Source organism: Bufo gargarizans, unplaced genomic scaffold (assembly GCF_014858855.1).
Source record: "Bufo gargarizans isolate SCDJY-AF-19 unplaced genomic scaffold, ASM1485885v1 original_scaffold_1781_pilon, whole genome shotgun sequence".
Taxonomy (NCBI): Eukaryota; Metazoa; Chordata; class Amphibia; order Anura; family Bufonidae; genus Bufo; species Bufo gargarizans.
The window spans coordinates 111,286-125,354 of NW_025334512.1; the positions used below are offsets into that span (position 1 = coordinate 111,286).

Genomic DNA, 14,069 nt, shown 5'->3' on the forward strand with positions numbered 1-14,069 from the left:
TAACATATAATTTGAGAAAAAAACACATTACTTTTCAAACAAAATAATCATCATCAAAAAAAAAATTGTACCACAATTATTAATTAATCATCCCCAAAATTTTCGAATTATAAAATACAACTCAAAGTTAATCATCTGACATGAACCAAAATTAGAAAACACAACAAAATTAATCAGTATCCAATAAATTAAATCTTCTGCCTTTCTTTATCATACATACCAAGAGAGCATCATACATAGAGTTCAACTCTTCCATTGAGACATCTAATTTTTCATCTAAAGCTTTTACCAACCAGTTGGCTGGCTCATACACTCTCAGAAACCGTTCTGGGTCAACCTCATAAGAATGAGCAACAACATTACGTGCTTTCCTTAAGTCATCTCCTGGATACCACTCATGTAACTTTAAATAACATTCTTCTTCCTCACTCTTTTCCCTCATCTTTTCACTTTTCTTTTCATCCTCTGAAGCTGACAGCTCCAATCCCAACTTAGTTTCTAATTCCTCCTTGTTTTATTTAAATCCTATCTTTTTTAGCTCTTTAACTTTCTGCACTACTTTTATTTTTTCCCCTTCCACCTTTCCCTCTGTTTTCTTCCTTTTGGTTGCCTTACTTTCCTTATCAGCCTCTCCTTCCCCTCCTTCCCCTTTCTCTTGGGGACAGGAGGCAAAAAGGTGACCTACTTTACCACATTTATAACATTTCCTTTCTTCTTCACATGTTTTAACGTCATGACCAATACATTGACATTTAGTACACCACTGGTCAGTACAATCACTTTTCCCGTGACCATACTGTCTACAGTTTCGACAGAAAATAGACATACCGTCAAAAAATAAATCACCATTTACTTTACCAATTTTAAATCGTCTTGGCGGAAAAACCATTCCCCCCCATCCTTCTCAAAAAAAGTCACAAGAAACTTCCATTTCATAGTCCAAATCCCATAATTGTTATAAATTTTCCCAGCTGGGATCACTTTATTACAATGCTTCATTAAAAAAGCCAAGATATCTTCTTCCAGGATGTAAGGGCTGTACATAAGGACAGTCACCAGTCTTTGTCTTGGAAAATGAGGTATTACGACCACACCCTCCAGAACAGGATCCAGTCCACACCGCTCCAGCCGTTTAAGTACCTCTGAACATGTCTCTTCCGAAATAAAGACCACGTCATATAGTCCACGTTTGGGAAACTCCAGCATGGCCAACACAAATTCCTTCTGGATACCAATCAATCTCAGCAAAACATCCTCCACTAGAAAGGAAAGTCCCCTCTCCCTCTTCCGTGGGTCTCGCAGCAGGAACCGAACTCCATTGTCCATTTTCTGGTAAACGGGCACCTCTCCAGGATCATGGCTTTCTGGGTCAGGAACTCCTCCTCTGCCAAGATTCAGGACCTCCATCGCCAACGATTCACCAAGGAACACCAACTGGAACTAACACAGCGCCCTTCACCTGCCACCGAAGTAGCAGGCAGGTATGGTGATCGCCTCTCGTTGCCTGGGGACTAAGCCAGCTGCCCAATAGCAGCAATGGTTAAAGCCCCGGCTATAAACCAGGACCCGCTCCAAAGGCCGAGCAGCCGGGTACCCCAGGCACCTTCTGACCAAGACCCAATGTATCCCTACACTTGATCTTAGCCAAAAGGCCGAGAAGCGATAACCAGAAAAGGGTTCGCCCTACAGGCCGATGGTCCTCAATGCAGAACACTTGTGAAGGCGATAGGCAACAGGCCCCAGCTGCAGAGAGAAAGAGACAGTCCGGGAGGCTTCTTTCTCTCACAAACCAGGGAAAACGTGCGTCCTACGCTCTGAAATCAACAGCATGCTCCACTTCGTGTTTTTCGGATCTGCATAGCTCCACCCACCACTTTTGGTCACGCCTTTTCTTCGCACGAAATTCCGGGTGCCAAAGCGCGCCAGGAAGAATAAACGATAAGAAGTCAATGGAGAGTAGTGAGAGAGAAAAAAATAAAAATAAAAAATAAATGGAAAAAAGGTATCTATGCATTGTGGATTGTGATGTCACGGCCCCATTGTTGAGTGTTCCGTCACAGCCCTTGTGATGTCATCCAGTGACCTGACCTTACTTGACCTCTGACCTGACAGGCCTCTTGTGACACGTCACGTGCAGTGTTCCGTCCATTGGCCAGACATGGCAGGTCCAGCTATTGCTGATACATAGGAAGTGCTGGACTACATTTTAGCCTACCTACAAGTCATCCAGTTTAATAGAGCCACAAGAGGGAGACACAGGCAAACAAACTTCACTCACTTATTTAATAAAGAAATAGGAAAACAAAATTGGTTACATCAAGCCAACTTGCTACAAAAGGGTAAATTCTAAGGAACAACTCAGCAGACTGCCAGGTGTGCACAACAGGCCCAAATCAAAACGGAGGTGCTCGGACGGAGTGGAGGATCCAAAAACTGCATTCAGGTGATAGATATCCTAACACTTCATTCGGGTGATAAGCCAATTAACACAACAATTAAGCCATCAATCTTAATTGGATTTGGGCTGTGAGGAGAGGTGACTGGCTGGGTTGCTTGGTGCTGAAACAAACCCACACACACACACACACACACACACAGGTGATGCAATTAACAGATTGACAGGCTAGATGCAGCTGCATCAGGGATGCAGAAAGCAGCACAGCAAAACCCTCACAGAGGAAGGAGAAGCTGAAGTGCAGGACTGCTGAGGCAGGGCACAGCAACTTTCCACTTGCTTGCTGGAAGGATCCTTGAAATCCATCACTCAATTTCATTCTGTTTTTTCATACCAGATTAGAAGGGGTGCACCGGTCCTGGAGGTACTGCAATACCAGGTCAATGCGTGGAGTGGACAGAGCAAGCTCTTTTTCCATCTCCCTGTTCGAAAAATCCATTTAATATATGGTCCCCAGATAGGGGACGTATCAGATATTAAACTGATAAGAACAGATTTTTTTAAAGTTGGCAATCCCTTGTTCAGGGATAACACTTTTTATTTAGAAACCAACAAATTTATACAACCATTCACATCTTATAAAAAAATTATGAAAACAGCTATAAATTACATAATTAAAAAGACATGGTGGCACATTACATTATTGTATTCCAATCATTTAAGAACCATTCCCTTGCAAGGGTGGCATTAGTTTTCTTGTCAATCAAGTAATATATGTACAGTTCGCACAGACAGAGATCTAAAACATCTTCAATTGATAAAACCTCCTGTTTAAAAATTCAAATGTTCCTGGCCTTCCATAGAGCTTCTTTAGCACAATTCACCATCTTCCATGCCTTTGTTTTGTGGGCAACTGATGGGCATTCCATAAAACCATATAAAACCAAGTTGTAATTAAAAGTCCTTATACCGGCGATCTTTTTTAAAAGAGGGTGCAGTTTTCTCCAGGAGGCTTGTGCAAAGGAGCAGGTCCACAGAAGATGGTGCACGGTTTCCACTTCTTGGCATCCTTCTCTTGGGCAGATTTCTGATCTTACGTAGCCTCTTCTGTATTGGAATGCCCGGCTTGGAAGACATTGGTGAATGCAGCTCCAGGCCAGGTCCTTCTGTGTGTTAAAAAGGTAAGAAATATTAATTAAATTAAAAGTATTAGTACATATTTCTTCACTAAAATTTCCTACTTCACACACTCTCTCTCTGTCTTTTATTTCCTTTATTAGTCTTTTACTATCTTTTAGTTCATTTACACTTTTATTTTTTAGATTAAAATCGGTCACTATTTTTTCTAAAATTTGATATTTAACAGGTAATTTAAAAGCGTAAGGTACGGATAAAACTGTGTTGAACCAACCAAACCTTCTCATAAAAAAACCTGTATTAAAACGTATAAAATATGACCAATAATGATCTTTAAAAAGTGCATTAAAACAGAAGCTAAAAAATTTTATTAAGAGAAACCTATTAAAATCAGGAAAATCCTTGCCACCCTTGGATTTTGGTTTCGTCACAATCTCTCTTCTCAGCTTTTCCATTCTGGAACTCCAAAAGAAGGTAAAACAAGCTTTGGTTATTTTCCTTAAAAGCATAACAGGAGGAGGGAAGACCATACTTAAGTATAATAAAATAGGTAAAATAACCATTTTTATAATTAAAACTTTTCCTTCCATAGTTAATTTTCTCATGTTCCACATACATATCTTTTGGTTAACTTTTTGTGCCACCATGTCCCAACTATAAAGACCACTGTTAGACTCATTAAAGGAGATACCTAAAATTTTTACGCTGTTAGATACAGGAACTGGTATATCCCTTAGTTCCATGCTTCCGATGTTTAAAACACTGCTTTTGCTAAGATTTATTTTAAAACTGGAAGCACAACAATAAAATTGAATTTGTTTCAGAGTTCTCTGAACCGAAAGGGTGTCCCTGCAGAGTACCGCAACGTCATCCATGTACCCCACTGCTTTAGCCTCTAGCCCCCCCCCCTCCTGGCAGGGGGACTCCTTGGATTTGCTTATCACGTCTAATTGCACATAATAGAGGCTCTAACGCACATATAAAAAGCAGTGGGGACAAGGGACACCCTTGTTTTACCCAAGACTTTAAAAATATTTCTCGTGTTTTAAAACCATTTACTAAAATTCTACTTGAGCAGTCCTTATAAAAAGCTTTTAAAGACAGTAAAAAACCTTCTGGTATACCCATTCTCTCTAAAACCTTAAAAAGATAAAAATGAGAGACTCTGTCAAACGCTTTTTCAAAGTCAACTGATAAAATAGCTAGTTTGTTATTTCTGGACTTTGAGTCATCTATACAGTCTTTAATTAAATTAAGATTATCCCAAATACTCCTTCCTGGAATTGCGCATACCTGGTTTGGATAAATTATTTTGTCAATTATGGCTTTCAGTCTATTTGCGCATATTTTTGCCATAATTTTATAATCTGTATTTAAAAGGGTTATTGGTCTCCAGTTCTTTAGATCCGTTTTGTCACCCTTCTTAAATAAAAGGGAGACCTCACCTTTTTTCCAGGATTTGGGTAAAATCTTAGAATTAAAAACTTCACTAAAAAGACTGTAAAAATCATCTTTTAAAAGGCTATAAAACTTCACATAAAATTCACTGGGTATACCATCCGGCCCAGGTACTTTACCTGCTTTAAAACTTTTGACTGTCTCAAGGATTTCCTGCTCCGATAGGTCTTGTAATAAAACCTGTTTTGAAGCAGGATCTAAAAGGGTGGTGATCTCTGAAAAGGGAAGTATAAAAACCATGTACATTATTTAAAATACTTTGCACATTAAAATCGCCTTCAATACTTTCAATTACGTTTTTCTTGTATGTTTTTTTAAAAAAATACCTTGAACAAGTTTCATTCTCCTCTACAAACTGCACCCTAGAACGGAAGATAATTTCTTTACCCTTCCGTTCTAAAAATTGCGTAATTTCTTTTTTTAATTCTTCTATTTCTTTATCAACATTGATGTCACAGTCTCGGAACTTATATAAAGTTTGCAGACGGATATTTAAAATTTTAAAAGAGGCTCTTTTTTCTTTAGCTTTGTCTTTACTAACTTTAATAAAAAAATCTTAAATTTTTTTCTTCATGCCCTCCCACCATACACTGGTGGGAGTATCTGGCTCTTTTTTCCGTCTGCATTCTTTATAAAACCCACTAAAATCTGTTAAAACCTGTGGATCGTCTAATAGGGAAACGTTCATTTTCCAGGATTTTTTACCGTAAAATTTATTAAGATCATACTTTATACTAAAATATAAAAGCCTATGATCTGATAAAATATTAGTTAAAACTTCGCATTTAAAAGGCAGTAACTGTTCACTACAAAAAATAAAATCAATCCTTGATTTGCAGTTAATATTGCTCCAGGTAACGCCGGCTTCCTCCGGGCTATCCCTGTTGCACTCCTTATACACATCTAACAGATTAAAATCATTCACAATATTTTTCAATAGCCCGGAGGTTTTATCATAATTTCGACTCACAGAACTTGACAGCCGGCGTTCCCCTCTTATTACACAGTTAAAATCACCTGCAAGTATAAAAGGGTCAGTGGTGTTAATAAAAAGAGATAAAATTTACAACATCCTTGCTCTCTCATTTTTATCAGGTGATCCATAAAAGTTTAAAAACTGCCATTTAACACCGTCTATAAAAGCTTTAACTAATAAAATACGGCCTGGTAAAATTTCATTAAAGGGGTATTCCCATCTTCATGATCAGGTTTCAAATGTTTACACTGATCCCATACTTCATTTTTCTAAATTGCTTCTATTATTTATAATGCACCCATTTAGCTAAATTGCCTTCCCACCAATCCATTGTTTACACTTGGCAACCCATAGATACGGCCACCGCTCCAGGGCCGCATCTATGTGCCGCGCTTGCGCAGACCGCACTTACTTTTCACCCAGGCAGCCGATCATTCCCACGAGAGCGCGCACGTCTGCTACAGAGCCACACATGCACTCCCCATCTTTCTTCAGGGGAGAGAATTTAGGAAAATTAGCAGAGGAGCAGGGGCTTTGTGATCTATTGGCAGCATTCAGCAGCGCAGCCCTGATGTCCTCTGTGAGTGGTGAAGAGATCGGGGGTGCGCTGCTGTTTATAACTATGAGCTTTGTATCGGGTGAGGGCAGCTGGCAGCTGAGCCGGAGAGGCGGGGGAGGGTAGTGCAGAGAGGAGATCCCGGGGAGAGAAGTCGTGCTGCTGCCGCTGCTGCCACAGTCCAGGATTTTGACCCTGAAACACAGGTGTCAGTGACAAACAATCATGATAATGGGCAGGAGAGGCTGTGAGTAATGGACTGTTTATATTTATGAGGTCTCCGTACGGATAGCGAGCTCAGTCAATGCAGCAAGAAACCCCCCCCCCCAATAAGGATTATAAAAGTGCAGTTTAACCCCTTAAAGGGTTTCTACCACCTCATTTGGACCTGCTAGTGTCTGCTCTACCTAACCATGCTATTCTAAGACCTCTGTATTGCGCCCCGCTCGTCCGTCAAGCCCGCCCATCTCCTTTAGATTGCCAGCCTCCATCTCATTCATTCGCCGAATTCTCGCGCCTGCGCCGTGTGCGTCTGTATTCAGCGCAGGCGCAGTGACTGTCTGAACGCTCCCTGCGCCGACATCTCCACTGCGCCGATTACGTTTGAGTGCTCCGAGGAACAGACGGCGCAGACACAGTGGAGATGCCGGCGCAGGGAGCATTCAGACAGTCATTGCGCCTGCACTGAATACAGACGCACACGGCGCAGGCGCGAGAATTCGGCGAATGAATGAGATGGAGGCTGGCAATCTAAAGGAGATGGGCGGGCTTGACGGACGAGCGGGGCGGAATACAGGGTGAGTAGACGGAGCCTCTAGGTGCTGAAAAGACACCCCCATAGCACCCAGAGGCTCAATTGCATAGCAATAAAAGTAGTTTTTTTTTGTGTAACGGCTGCACACAAAGGTCTTAGAATAGCATGGTTAGGTAGAGCAGACATAGGTCCAAATGAGGTGGTAGAAAACCTTTAACCGCCGACACGCCAGTGAAAACTAGAACCAGTAATAATTAATCGGGCCAAACAGTGCGGCTATAGGCTGAACACTGTGTATAGGGGAGGCCGCAGGATCCTCGCCATGGGATCCAACTACAGATTAGGGGATTGCATTCTAAGCAATTTCCTTGTATAATAAGGGTGGAGGAGTAATAGCAGAGCAGCTGGCAGAGCCGTCCTGCCGGCCATTTACAGAATACAGGCTGCCCTAAACAGCACTCGCTAGACGGTGAAGGGCACAATGATGCCACCCGGTTCTGTGCTGGTATTATTCCTGCGTGTAAAGGGGCCACTCTGATAATAATGTTCTATGAGGCAACTGCTCAGAAACAGGTTTTTTTAATTTTTTATTTGGGTTGGGGGGGGAGGCATTTTTATAACTTTTGGTGCATTTTTTGGAGTCCATGCCATTTTTTTCAAGCCTTTTCCCATAAACTTTCCTACTGGAATAAAATGACTAAAAGAAAAGTATTAAAAAAAATGTGAACAAAAACTGCGGCAACAATAAGCGGCTGTTCAGCCACAGTACTAATGGTGAAGGAAATAGACGGAATTAGCAGAGATGTGTATGTGGCGGTTTAGAATTAATGCATGTGAAAGATAGAATCAGATGTAGCAGAGCTGAATAAGCGGCTGTTCAGCCACAGTACTAATGGTGAAGGAAATAGACGGAATTAGCAGAGATGTGTATGTTGCGGTTTAGAATCAATGCTGGTGAAAGAGACACAGATGAAGCAGAGCTGTATATGTCGCAGGTCAGCATCAATGCTGGTGAAAGAGAAACAGATGTAGCAGAGCTGAATATGCGGGTGTTCTGACACAGTGCTGTTTGAAGAGAGAAACAGATGTAGTAGAGCTGAATATGCGGCTGTTCTGATGCAGTGCTGGTTGAATAGAAAAACAGATGTAGCAGAGCTGTATATGTGGCAGGTCAGCATCAATGCTGGTGAAAGAGAAACAGATGTAGTAGAGCTGAATATGCGGCTGTTCTGATACAGTGCTGTTTGAAGAGAGAAACAGATGTAGCAGAGCCGAATATGCGGCTGTTCTGACACAGTGCTGGTTGAAGAGATAAACAGACAGATGTAGCAGAGCTGTATATGAAGCTTTTCAGACACTGGAGAAGACACATGTAGCTGAGCTGTATATGCATCTATAAAGATACATAGTGTGAGGTTTATACACAACTGGAGCACAGCTGTAATGGAAACAAATCTGCATCAGTGCTGGTGGGTGGGGGTTGGTCAAGCTTTTGGGCTAATGTATAATATGGAATTATAGTTTTTGATGCACAAAATGGGTTTGTAAAAGATCAGACAGATATTTTATGTGTAAAACTGTACACTGAGCTCACTTCACATGGCTCTCTGAGTGACCATTCCTCTCAGACACTGCAGACTGATGAGTCATACTATTCACATGAACTAGCACGCAGGACTCAGCTCTCAGTGTGATGTCATAAGGAGGCGTGGCCGGCCTTCACTCTAGCTGCCTAAGCCCGCCCAGCCTTATCTGCAGAAAAGCAGGAAGTTACCAGCTAGCTGGCAGCAATTGAGAATGAAGTAGCAAGATGGGAATACCCCTTTAATATCATCAATTAAAACGTTTCCCTTAAAAAGTATGGCGACTCCACCCGATCTGGACTCATTTGATCCAGACCAGATGGATGGCCCGTGCTGCCAATCTTCTTTGTATTTTTTATAGGAGATAGCATGTGGGATGCCGCATTCCTGTAGGAAAAAAACTGATGCCGAGAAAAAGGATAAAAAATTAAAAAGTGCAATCCTTCTACTTCTCTGTTTGGCGCCCCTTACATTAAAAGTAATAGCTTTTAGCTCTGTATCCATTTTTATAAAAAGGGAAAAAGCAACACAAAAAAATAAATACCAGCGGGACCAGAAATCTAATTGCCACTTACGTCCCCACCATATGATGACACTGTGAGCAGCGACTCGGGAGAGGAACTGCCCTCGCTCAGGTAGGTGCTGGCAGCCGCGCACTGGTAAACCGGCAGGCAAGCCTTAGACAGTTCCGGCTGGGTCTCCATTCTCTGACCATTTAGGTCCTCTTCGTCAGGTGGGTCCCCAGCGGGCTCCGACCTTCCCCCCTCATCCCGAGATGACTCAGGTCCTTCAACAGGGGGACGCTGCGCACATGTCAGCGGATCGGAGGCCTCCAGGGTATCCATACCCTCCCTCCCTACCTGGTCAGGCAGGGAGGAGGTTTCAGGGGGAGCCACGTCCGCCTTTTCCGCCAGGCCGGACGTTACCATCTGCTCTCCCCTGCCCAGGTTCCTAAACGAGCGCCTCCTATTGCCTCGCTTTCGGGGACCCGCTCTTGTTCGCTCTCCTCAGAGTCGATATTGCTCTCTGGAGACCCAGCCTGTGGAGCAGGCCCGGTTGCCCCCTCCTGCGCTTCCATCAGGGGCAATTCGGGCTTCGCGCTTCCTTGCTCCCTGTCATGCTTGCGCTTCGCCGTTCTCAGTGCCTGAGACCTGCTTTTGCCCCTTCTGCCTTGTGTCTGCCAGGCACTTTCCCCAGCCCCTTCCTCTTGACCGTCATGGGCTTCGGCTTCTTGTTGGCCCGGGGCATCATATGTTTGTTCCTCTCCCTCGGGGTGGGTTGGTCCCGCTGGTTTTCCCTGGGGCGCCTTGGATTGCCTTTTTTCTTTCTGTGTTTTCCTATGAGGACAAGAAAAAAAAAGATGGTCACGTTCTTGACAGAAGCTGCATTTTTTTCCTTGCTGGCAATCTTTGTTTTCGTGTTCTTCACTTCCGCAATTTTTGCATTTCACACCGCATTTTGCTTGTTCGTGACCATACTGCCCACATGTCCTACAGAAATTTGGCATCCCTGCAAAGAAGAGGTCGCCATTAACTTGCCCGATTTTAAAACGTGCTGGGGGTGCTTTAAAACCGAGATAAGAATCATCTTTGATGCAAGTAACTAAGAATCTCCACTTAGACGTCCAAATATCACACTCGTTCATAATCATCCCTTTACATTGCACGTCTTTGAAATACACAGACAGGAAGGCTTGCACTTCAGCCTCCTTCACGTAAGGGGAATAAGACTTAATCACCACGAGTTTTTTTATTTTCAAAGCAGTGTTCGATGATTCGGAACCCCCCCATCATGGGATCATCCTTCACTTTCTCAGCCTTTTTCAAGACATCATTGAAAATTCCATCAGCCGTAAAATTAATGTCATAAATGCCGCGTTTGGGGTAGTCCTGAATCGCCAAAATCTCGTTCTTGCCGACACGGAGTAGCTCGCCCAGTACAATTTCCACCAGATATTTAAGCTTCTCCTTCTTACTGTCCGGGTGGACAGCTCCAGTGAGAATTGCTCTCACTGAGTTTTTTAGGCGAGCGTATTCCGGCACGTAGCCGGAATCGACGCCCATGGTGCTTCGCTCGCTCGCTCGCAACAACCGCTCGCAACCGTCACAACGCCCTCTGGATTCGGGTTAACCACACCAGAAGGCTAGGGGGATCGCAACTCGTTATTTAGGGGACTAATCCCTCTCCCCAATAGCAGCAGGTGGGTGAAGCCCGGGCTATAAACCCAGGCGATCCCAACAGGCCGAGGAGAGGGGTATCCCCAAATACCTTCTGGCTAGACCAAGTGATGAAAATAAAATCACATACACTTGATCTTAGCCAAAAGGCCGAGAAGCGATAACCAGAAAAGGGTTCGCCCTACAGGCCGATGGTCCTCAATGCAGAACACTTGTGAAGGCGATAGGCAACAGGCCCCAGCTGCAGAGAGAAAGAGACAGTCCGGGAGGCTTCTTTCTCTCACAAACCAGGGAAAACGTGCGTCCTACGCTCTGAAATCAACAGCATGCTCCACTTCGTGTTTTTTGGATCTGCATAGCTCCACCCACCACTTTTGGTCATGCCTTTTCTTCGCACGAAATTCCGGGTGCCAAAGCGTGCCAGGCAGAATGAACGATAAGAAGTCAATGGAGAGTAGTGAGAGAGAAAAAAAAAAAAAAAATAATAGAAAAAAGGTATCTATGCATTGTGGATTGTGATGTCACGGCCCCATTGTTGAGTGTTCCGTCAGGGCACTTGTGATGTCATCCAGTGACCTGACCTTACTTGACCTCTGACCTGACAGGCCTCTTGTGACACGTGCAGTGTTCCATCCATTGGCCAGACATGGCAGGTCCAGCTATTGCTGATACATAGGAAGTGCTGGACTACATTTTAGCCTACCTACAAGTCATCCAGTTTAATAGAGCCACAAGAGGGAGACACAGGCAAACAAACTTCACTTATTTAATAAAGAAATAGGAAAACAAAATTGGTTACATCAAGCCAACTTGCTACAAAAGGGTCAATTCTAAGGAACAACTCAGCAGACTGCCAAGTGTGCACAACAGGCCCAAATCAAAACAGAGGTGCTCGGACGGAGTGGAGGATCCAAAAACTGCATTCAGGTGATAGATATCCTAACACTTCATTCAGATGATAAGCCAATTAACACAACAATTAAGCCATCGATCTTAATTGGATTTGGACTGTGAAGAGAGGTGACTGGCTGGCTGGCTGGGTTGCTTGGTGCTGGAACAAACCCACACACAGGTGATGCAATTAACAGATTGACAGGCTAGATGCAGCTGCACCAGGGATGCAGAAAGCAGCACAGCAAAACCCTCACAGAGGAAGGAGAAGCTGAAGTGCAGGACTGCTGAGGCAGGCAGGGCACAGCAACTTTCCACTTGCTTGCTGGAAGGATCCTTGAAATCCATCACTCAATTTCATTCTGTTTTTTCATACCAGATTAGAAGGGGTGCACCGGTCCTGGAGGTACTGCAATACCAGGTCAATGTGTGGAGTGGACAGAGCAAGCTCTTTTTCCATCTCCCTGTTCAAAAAATCCATTTAATATATGGTCCCCAGATAGGGGACGTATCAGATATTAAACTGATAAGAACAGATTTTTTTTAATTATTTTATTATAAATAAAGTTCAATATACAAGTCTTACATAACAAAAGTTCAAAGTAATGAAACTAAAATACATTTTACACAAAAGACATGTAAGAACTCAATACAATACATCCTTCTTTAAGGAAAAAAACTGAAAATATCTTTACTTATCATAAGATACAACATAAACATTTTGACAGACGCTTTCCTTTATTCTCCATAAAGAGACCAACTAGCTGAAAAAGGAAAGACATAAATTATTTACATTTTCAAATCCAATCCTTCCACTTTTTATGTTTCCAGATGCCTTCCGCATCTTCAAAACCAAGATTTTTCCGGTCACAAAGAACATACAAAAAGAGCCTTCCACGGACCATACCTAGACACTCATGTACTTCAATCACCTCCTTCTTAAAAATTAAAATATTCCTCACATCCCACAATACCTCTTTTACACAATTCATTAACAGACATAACACTCTAGCTTTCGCACCATTCAAACCACACAATCCAAACATCATCATATTAAAAGTTAACATTTTAATCCCTGCTAGGCCATCAACCATCTTACGCATACCACCCCACACAGACCTAGCATAGCCACACTCCCACAACACATGCACATAATCCTCTGTCCTCCCACATCTCTCTCTAGGACATACCTCACTTGTCACCAACCCTCTTCTTCTCTGGAACTCTCGGGTAGGCAAACATCTCTGCACACTCATCCAGGCTAAATCTTTCTGTTTATTCGTCAAGCTTTTATCATGTACCTTCTTCCACGCTGCTTTACATTCATTCCCAGTAAGACCCCCAATATCCTCCATAATCTCTCTAGAATCAATTTTATCCATCACTTTCTTACTATCACACCAGTCTTGCACATTCACACTTCCCAAATCATTTCTCCTAATACACTGCTCAATCCTTACATAAAACCACGGACTAGTAAAACACACAGGCACTCTTAAATCTCTCACCTCTAACTTACACTTTCGCACCACACTCCCTGCCAAGTATCTCATCATACATCCGTACACACTATCTTTCTTACTGACCTTCATACAAAAACTAACATATTTCACAGCTAAAAACACCTCAATATTCATCAAACCTTTTCCACCATTCATCTTCTTTTTCAACACCTTCTCACGTTTCAACTTTTCCATTTGCGAGTTCCACAGGAACACAAAAACTTCCCTCACGATTCTAGCCAGACACCTGTCAGGAGGCGGAAAAACATAGTTCACGTATAACAAAATAGGTAAGATAACAGACTTAATAATCAAAATACGACCCTCTATCGATAATGTCCTTAAAGACCAAAACCCAACTTTATTCTTTATACGCACCAACACCCTTTCCCAGGACTCTTTCCCATACAAATCCTTGTCAAACACAATTCCCAAGATCTCAATACCACCCATTCGAATAGGCCACTCACACCCCTCATGACCAGCCCAAGCCCCAAAAAACATACATCCGCTCTTATCCAAATTCAGTTTAAAACCACTCATCATACAAAATCATTCAATCAACAACTTCGATCTTCTCACTGCCGCCATAGATTTACACACAACCGTAACCTCATCCATATATCCAATCACACGCAAA

General features: G+C 42.8%; 2 non-coding genes and 1 pseudogene across 2 annotated transcripts; all 3 read right to left on the reverse strand.

The window, feature by feature from the left end:
* Positions 1-2,797: 2,797 nt before the first annotated feature.
* On the reverse strand, positions 2,798-2,984 carry LOC122923625. Its single transcript, XR_006387304.1, has one exon. It is a non-coding gene; the product is annotated as a U2 spliceosomal RNA (small nuclear RNA).
* An 8,070-nt stretch (positions 2,985-11,054) lies between these two features.
* LOC122923636 lies at positions 11,055-11,198 on the reverse strand (annotated as a pseudogene).
* A 1,113-nt stretch (positions 11,199-12,311) lies between these two features.
* LOC122923624 lies at positions 12,312-12,498 on the reverse strand. Its single transcript, XR_006387303.1, has one exon. It is a non-coding gene; the product is annotated as a U2 spliceosomal RNA (small nuclear RNA).
* Positions 12,499-14,069: the final 1,571 nt, after the last annotated feature.